The sequence below is a fragment of the Denticeps clupeoides genome, chromosome 5, assembly GCF_900700375.1.
Source record: "Denticeps clupeoides chromosome 5, fDenClu1.1, whole genome shotgun sequence".
Classification (NCBI taxonomy): Eukaryota; Metazoa; Chordata; class Actinopteri; order Clupeiformes; family Denticipitidae; genus Denticeps; species Denticeps clupeoides.
In genome coordinates, this window is record NC_041711.1 from 14,543,400 (window position 1) to 14,551,660 (window position 8,261).

Genomic DNA, 8,261 nt, shown 5'->3' on the forward strand with positions numbered 1-8,261 from the left:
TTTACCAGAAAAACAGCAGGAGGTCAAGTTCTCTGGCTGCTTTTAGTGTAACACAAGTCATCTTCTAGAAAGTGTTTTTATGAGATGGTGCTGCCATCCCCAAAAGAAAACATTGTAGTAAAAGCCCAAATCAAATGCATGAATACCACAAGAAAAACCAAATGCTCATGGGTGCAGAAAATATCAGCTGTATAAATATAATCACAAGTCAAGGAAGAAAGCAGAAACAGTTTGCTTCAGAAAACCAACTTTTTGGTTTACCTCTAATAGAACTTGTTTGTGTTGGCCTTCCAGTTGGTGCTCTGTGGTTAACCATAGTAGGTGAATGGAGAATTAAGGCTTTCTGTATTTACTGAAGAGGCAGGAAGATCATAAAGATCTTTTGGGGGGATCGATCAGGCATTGAAAAGTTGGCAAAACTTTTCTGTTCTAATTTCTTGACATCGCCACAGAACCAACATGCCTTTTGAATGCTCCATCACAGTCAACAGTGGAAAAGTGAAAAATGGTGGGACTAGCTATAACCTTCAAATAGTCTCAGTTTGATGTTTCCTGTTTCAACATGATTAAGCATATTCTAGTTCCCTAAATGCCCTGGAGTGACCTTAAGTGCTATGCAAATAACCCTAAATGTGATGTATAGGTCTCTATAGTACCTTGAGATTATAGGAAAGTGTCCTATGAGATAGATAGATAGATAGATAGATAGATAGAGAGATAGATAGATAGATAGATAGATAGATTATGTGCACAGTGTGCTGTGCTGCAGTGTATCACAATGACGATCATTTCACTTTCACTTTTATTGACCCCAAAGGGAGATTTTGTCATCAAAATAAATGGTTGATGAAATGCAGAATGTGCGTTTTTTTCCCTTGGGCCTTGCTCTGAAAACAAACACCACTGCTTACATGACATACTTGACATACATATTTGATTGGCTTGATCCTGTTACACATTGCCTCATTCAACATATCTGATCAAATAAAAAATTAAATATGTCCATGTCATCTTTCAAAAAAAAAAACATCTGTCATAACATGTCACTATTGAAATGATTAATTCACTTCAAGACTCAAGACTGTGTGTAAGATATAATTTTTTACACCCCACCCTCTGTGATATGTAGTCTGTGATGGCATCACTGGGAGATCTGGAATCAGTTGTTTTCAACTGAGCGTATTTGGCTCATACAGTGTTTGGGTGGGCATGTGGCTTCCATATGGCTCCCTCTTCGGCCCACACAGAATCCCGAACTTCAGAATGATGTATGGAGTTAAATGAGCTCAAAGAATCCTATACTGGGTGCCCAGAAGCAGAGCCTAGAGGAACATGGCTTGTGCCAGGTATCATGTCAACCAGTGCTGCCAAAGAAAATGTTCACCTCTGAAATATTTCACAGCATGTAAAATAAAATCATGCATAGTTGAAAAGCAAATGAATGTTCTTTAGCTATGCTTGACCTTGTGATTTCGGTTTTGTACTAGAGAACCTAGTACCTCCAACTGCTTAATGAGGAACACAGCAATGACTAAAATGAAGCACCCCGACCATTCAACCCAAGTTTTAGTCTTATGTAAGTCTGAAACTTATTTTTGGTCTTTGCCAATGATTTGGCCTTTAGCAACAATTTACACCAATTTTTTATCCAAATAAATGCTGCTTCAATTTCATCATCATTACCAGGCATAGATTACAATAAACAGTATTGGTTCAACAAGTTAATCAGCATTAAGATGTTAACAGATTACATTCATTTAGCTTGATGACATATTACAAGCAGCTAAGCTATCTAGCAGACATGAATTTCATTTCTCCAAACCAAGACCCTCTTTGATAGTTTTGCTGTTTTCCTGCTTTCATGATATTTCTTCTTGCTCTTGAATAGTAATTATAGCCTTAATGGAAAGAACATTCCGAATCCAGGATAAGCAGGGCATTGATTATCTGAAATGTTTCAGTTAATCTCACACCTCATTTTCATTTAACACATATGGAGTTAAATATAAAATAAATATGCCTTGCATTATTTTCTCTCTTTGGTTTATTTACATTAATCACACATGTGTCTAAGATCCTGAAAGTGGTATGAACATGATTTAATAGACCCCAAGCCAAAAAACAAGCAACATCAATCTCTTGTCAAACTTTTTCAACAAGAATGTGTAGACGTTAATTATCCATCATTTTAGTAAGTTCATTGTCTATGCTATATCGAGTGAAATAACAAACTCTTACAAACAACTTGAAAACATTGTTTCAAGTGAAAAACTGAAACAGACTGCTATGGCGAGGGAACCTTTTATTTGAGCTTGGCACATCAGATATGTCTTTTTTCAGATCTTTGAAATCCTCATAAACAGGCCTCCATCGTTTATGCAGGCCGAATTCCTCCATTATTACAGATGACCCTTGCCAGTTTTGTCACCTGGGTTCAGCCCTTGTCTATTATCAACTGCATACGTCTAAATCTCTGCACGTCAAGATGGTGCCTTATTAATTTATGACAAACATGACTGTTTACAGGTGTTTTCCTATGATGGTGGAAAGCAAAACATCCTCCTCAACTATAAAATGTCCAGAGCCATTGGGCGACACTTCCACAATATAGCTGGCAATAAAATGCCTTTCAAATTTGTGGAAGATACTAAATCTCACATTCCAGACTCGTGGTGCAATATGTGCAACAACCATCCAATGAAAAAAAACAAAAAAAACAAATGAATAAATGAATTATGATGGCCGTTCATAGTTATCCAATGTCCAGATGTTTCTTTAGAACAATTTGCAAGTGAGCTATTTTAATGTTTGCCAATTCATGGGTTAGTGTGAAAGTGTTTTTAAACTATAAATTCCACATTACATAATTCCACAAATTCCACATTACATAATGCTTGTCATTTAGCTTGTAAGATGTTGGAGAAAAAACATCACAACGTCATAAATTCTTAAGCAAACACTGTTACTGAAGAGTGTCATTCCTGTTTGGATTCTCATGCACCGTTGATGATTTATATGGAAATAATCAGTTTACATGTCCCTGTTGAAATGTTTTTGGTCTTTAATCATTTTAAAGTGAAGTGATTGTCACATGTGATACACAGCAGCACAGCACACGGTGAAATTTGTCCTCTGCATTTAACCCATCACCCTGAGTGAGCAGTGGGCAGCCATGACAGGCACCCAGGGAGCAGTGTGTGGGGACGGTGCTTTGCTCAGTGGCACCTCAGTGGCACCTTGGCAGATCGGGATTCGAACCGGTAACCTTCTGGTTGCGGGGCTGCTTCCTTAACCGCTAGGCCACCACTGTCCCTATGAACACTGTTGCTGGTACATATTACTACAAATACCATTTTTACAAATGGCCATTTCTTGTTATCAGTAGGTAACTGACAAATTAAGGACAAATATCCCATGTTGCACTTCACTTTGTAACCAGTCTACCTGAACACCGCCATTCTCGTTTTGGTGGATCAATTCAACAAGGTGGACAGCGAATGTTGTGGTTCGTCGTGCAATTGTGGATGCCTGAATCACTGTCCCCTGCTTGTGGAGCTACTTGTTCATTTGGGGTTTGAGGACAAGGAAGAGAGTGGGCAGATGGAGGAGAATAAAATTTGTGCCTGTGATGCCAATCACTCAGCCCCGGGGCCTATGGCAGAGGTGTGCTGGGAGTCACACCAAGGATTGGGGGTACTGTCATGGTCAGACATCGGTGCGGACACGGTTCAGTCCAAAGTTTGTATTGTAAGATGGGACGTCACAGGACCATGGACTTTCTACGCTTTTGTTTTGCATAGCGGCCATCTGTAAGAAGAGATGTCTTATAGCCATGACATTCCTGTGCCTTTGTTGTGCATGAAGATTCAACACCTCCGTTTTACATATCTTTTGTCGGGCGGCATTACAACATTTGCCGGTCCTCCCCCGAGCCGAATGAGTGAGGTGTCGGCCGTCTCTTTGTCTTCCCCAGACGGGAGGCACCGGGGGAGTGACGTCAGAAACAACGGGTTCTGATTGGTCTGTGACAGCTTCCTGTAGGCCAGGGGTATAAAGATCTGTGGGGAAGGGACTTCTCTTTCTTTCTCAGCCTTTTTCCATTGGAAGCCTTCCGGCTTTTCGAGTCTTTTTCTCTCTCGCTCTCTCTCTCTCTCTCTCTCTCTCTCTCTCTCCCTTTACTCTTTCTCTTCACTTTTGTTTTCTCTTTAACATTGGTACCTTTTTACATACAATATTCACATGTAACTACAATAATAATTTACCGGTGTTAATAAATTAGAAACTGTTCATTTTTAACCTCTATTGTGCCATGCCTCTTTCTGCCAGGTAACATCAAGTTGGAGTGGTTTGAATACAGTGCTTTTGTGTGTAGAGAAAGAGTTTTTTTACACTCTGTTCTCTACCCACTTCTTACAGTATATTGGTTACGTAGCGTTCCTGATTGCCCTCAGTGTCTGCATCTGTGTGTGATTATAAATGTATGTTTCATGTCCTTGTCGGCTCATGGATTGTTGTGATAGTGTTTTATGTATTAAACCCCCTGTTTGTTCCAAGTGCATCCATCCATTCACATTGTTGCACCTGACAACTAGGGTAGATAGTGCATGGTTAGCATAGCTGACCAACGAGTAATGGCAGCCTAAGAATTAAAATAGAGTCACTGACAAATTCTCTTCAAAAGTCACTCACCACTTATGCCAACATCCATTTTGAAAAAAATATTGAAAACAAATGAACAAATTTAATCAAGCAATTTGAAATCATCAAGTTTTATACATCACGACACAACTGAATATATAAGAAGGTATTGCAGTAAGTCAATATAACGTTTACTGTACATTACCATAGTGTAGAACATACTCTGTCTGGTCCCAATAAATGCTGAGGCAATGCAGTAGGAGAAACAGAGGAGTAAATAAACATCTTTTGTTTTACAGCTGACATCCATTGCACTTTGTCATGATATACTGAAGTACAGAAGAGTTGAGAGCTCGTCATAAACAGTTTGTGTGCTTCCCAAGAACATAATAAACTTCTTCATTGAAAGCATCTACAAACGAGTTTAAAGCATTTTTATTGGGCAATGGAAAAAAAATCAGGAAGTTTTTACGCACTATGTGTCCAACTATGGCATGGTCCAAGTAGGGGAAGAGACTATAAAGAACTGGGCCATATGGATTCCATCTGCAAAGCTTTCCAAGTCACCAAAACTACACAGGAAAACCCCTCATACTTGAACATTTTTGTTGTTAAAGTTATTTAGATGTATTTTCTGCCTGACAGGAAGTAATTCACCCTGTTTACCAACAGGTAAATTAAACCAGTTGATTTGAGCAACACAGACGACTGTTATCTTAATTGATGTATTTGAGGTGGGAAAAAGGAATTGAGATTAAATGGTGCCTTAGACAGTGAGGATCTTTAAAGCCATGTGACATGGAGGGGTGAGTGGGTTGGTTGAACTGACCTTGATGGATAAAGCAGATTAAAAGCAGAGACTGTGACCTACATTATCCAGTGCTCTGCCACTCACCTTACTTTACCGTGGTGAAGGGGAAAAAAACTTGACAGATTGAGACCTACTTCCAAAGAGAAAAAAAATCTACATTTGCTGGAGAAGATTAATCTAATTACTTGTAATAATAATAATAATGTTACAACCCCTGTATGTGCTTTGTGCCGGAACCAGATGGAAGATATCTCCATGATCCTCTCACACTTCAGGATCATGAAGGTCTATTTGGTTATTCCTCAGATGGACCCATAAATGACCTTTTAGCCTGTTCCCATTGTGAATTCCCTGACATTCCTGTCACTAAGAGAAACTGAAGGGAGTGGAGATGATTGAGACCTGGCAAGTTGTCAGTCATCAATCTGACTGGCACCTTAGAGGTCATTGGTAGCATGTCTGGATGTTGTCTAAGCCTGGAAAAAGACCAGTAGTAGGTGAGTAAAGAGCAGCATTGACAAGTGACATTTTTGCATTTGCATTTTTTTCAAAAAATTTAAGTAATAATTTGATGTAATGTGAATAAACCAAACAAACCTGATGTAAGTTTGATTTATTCACATTACGGCAATGCTAAAATTTTAGGTGTGACAAATTACTTAGTGAATCTAATTAAAAGGTTTGTATTATTAAAAACAGCATCTCACTTGCTTGTCTTTTCATGATATATCTGTACATTTGACCTTTTGACCTAGTCAACCTTTTGAGTACTGCACTACCAAGAGCACCCCAACCAAATTTTTCCTTTACTATGGTTGTTGCAGTTCTCCACATATGGTCCTCTCTTTTCATTAAGCTTATTTTCTTGTTTGGTGTGTGGTTGTCTGCTGCCACAGCATCTTCATTTAGATCTGTGTTGCAATGAAATGTCTCAAATGATGTCAGGCTTTAGAGAGAGATGCAGTGGGTTGCGTTAGTTATTAAAAGTGTCAAAAATAACTTAAGAGCATCAAATTGGTTGACATTCAGCATCTGGGGAGAAAATAGCAATGGCTGGCTTGGGCAGTTGCTGCAGTACGTAGGTCATGTTCCAGTTTGGCCATCACCAGTAGAAAGAAAATATTTCCTTTCCATTAAATCACAGAATAATGTCTTTATGTAATCTGAGAAGAATATATGGCAGGGAACGGATTTAAAGAGAGTTTTTTTTAGGGTTTATTTCCTTTTAGTGATATTTTAAAGTTCACTTTCACACTCACAGCGTGTGAGCCACTGCCCACACTGGGAAGACAATGGGCTCATTGTGGGAAGCAGAATGACTTTTCCTTCTATGAGAGCTAGGTTTGCCGGCCAGGCATGAAGAACTTATATAAGCTGAGCAACCTTCTCACTGTACTGGCTACAAGCTTTCTTTACTGTAGCTTTAACACTCATCACCATGATGCGTTGCAGGTGCTGTTTTGGCTTAAGAAAAGAAGTGTGTGTGTGTGTGTGTGTGTGTGTGCTTAGCTTTGGTGAGTCTTATTTTACGGAGGGGACTTTTCATGCCCACAAAAGTTCTCCAATGTCCGTCAACCTTGACAAGTCTGCAGCTCATGTTCCATGAACTCATGGCCCATTTGCACAAACTTTATTCCCATCTTAACGGTGCGCTCAATAAGATTGCAGGAGGAACCCTCAGATGTTTTGTGGTTTGTACCAGTGGACCTGTTAGTGAGGTGATGTTTTACAAGATTCCAGTCTGTGATTGTCGTCCAGATACATTAAAACGTGTTTCATTAAGAGCACAATGAGTGCCAGAAAAGCAACGATAACAACAACAAAAATCCTATGAAAACTTTACAGATTTTATTTTCCTCAGATCTCAAAGAGCTCATTAATGAGGCCTCAATGCAATTAGGGAATTGACACATATTGATCCCCTTTTCTATGGAATTAGGGGACATGCCAGTCTAGTGACCCAACAATGACCCTTTTGACCAGTTTACAGAGACTTCTGGTGAGAGAAAATGTCAGTTTAGGTTATTTAAAATGTGCTAATTGGCTGATTATGACGTCTAAGGGCCCCATAATCACTCTTTGTCTTCCACCCCTAAAAGAGCACTTCGCTCTTGTTTGAAGTGGTTTCGCCAAACTTTACTGACCGGGCAATGAGCCACCCTTGGCCTCCACCGTGACTATAACTGCATTTATGTTTGCAGCAGGAAAGGGATCTTACAACCGAGGACATGGTGTCGACTTTCAGCAGATACTAACCTGTTTTGTCTTTTTTGGTGCCCACATGCTGTACCGCATCATTTTCTGACGTTAAAGTTGTTAACTGAATTACAGGCACAGAACGCAATGGGGTTTTACCGACCGTAATTCGTTAAGCCAGCTGATTCGTCACATCGTTAAATAATTCAGGACAAACTGGCCACGAAGAGTGAATCACAAGAGGTTCTTTTCCTAAGACCCTCTGGACTGGGATGGTTGGGACAGTGGGAACAGCTTCTCCGCTTCCCTCTGGCTGCCAGATCTCACGTCATAATAACCATTAGCTTAGACGTGCCCTTTGACCCCTGCACACTGAATGTTGTGCATGGTGAGCTGACACCCAGTCCTGGATAAAAGTACCTTCTCGGCTGTCGTCATGGCCACAGGTGAAACATACACCCCAGATGAGGATGGGACAGGGGTCGGGGACAGGAGATCTGCATCTGGATCAGGCTGGTGCCGATATTTTTTCTTCTCTCTTTTTATGGAGCTTATGCTGGAACAGAACACTCTCTGCTGTTCTGTTCTAACACAAATGACCCCGGCATGTGGTTTG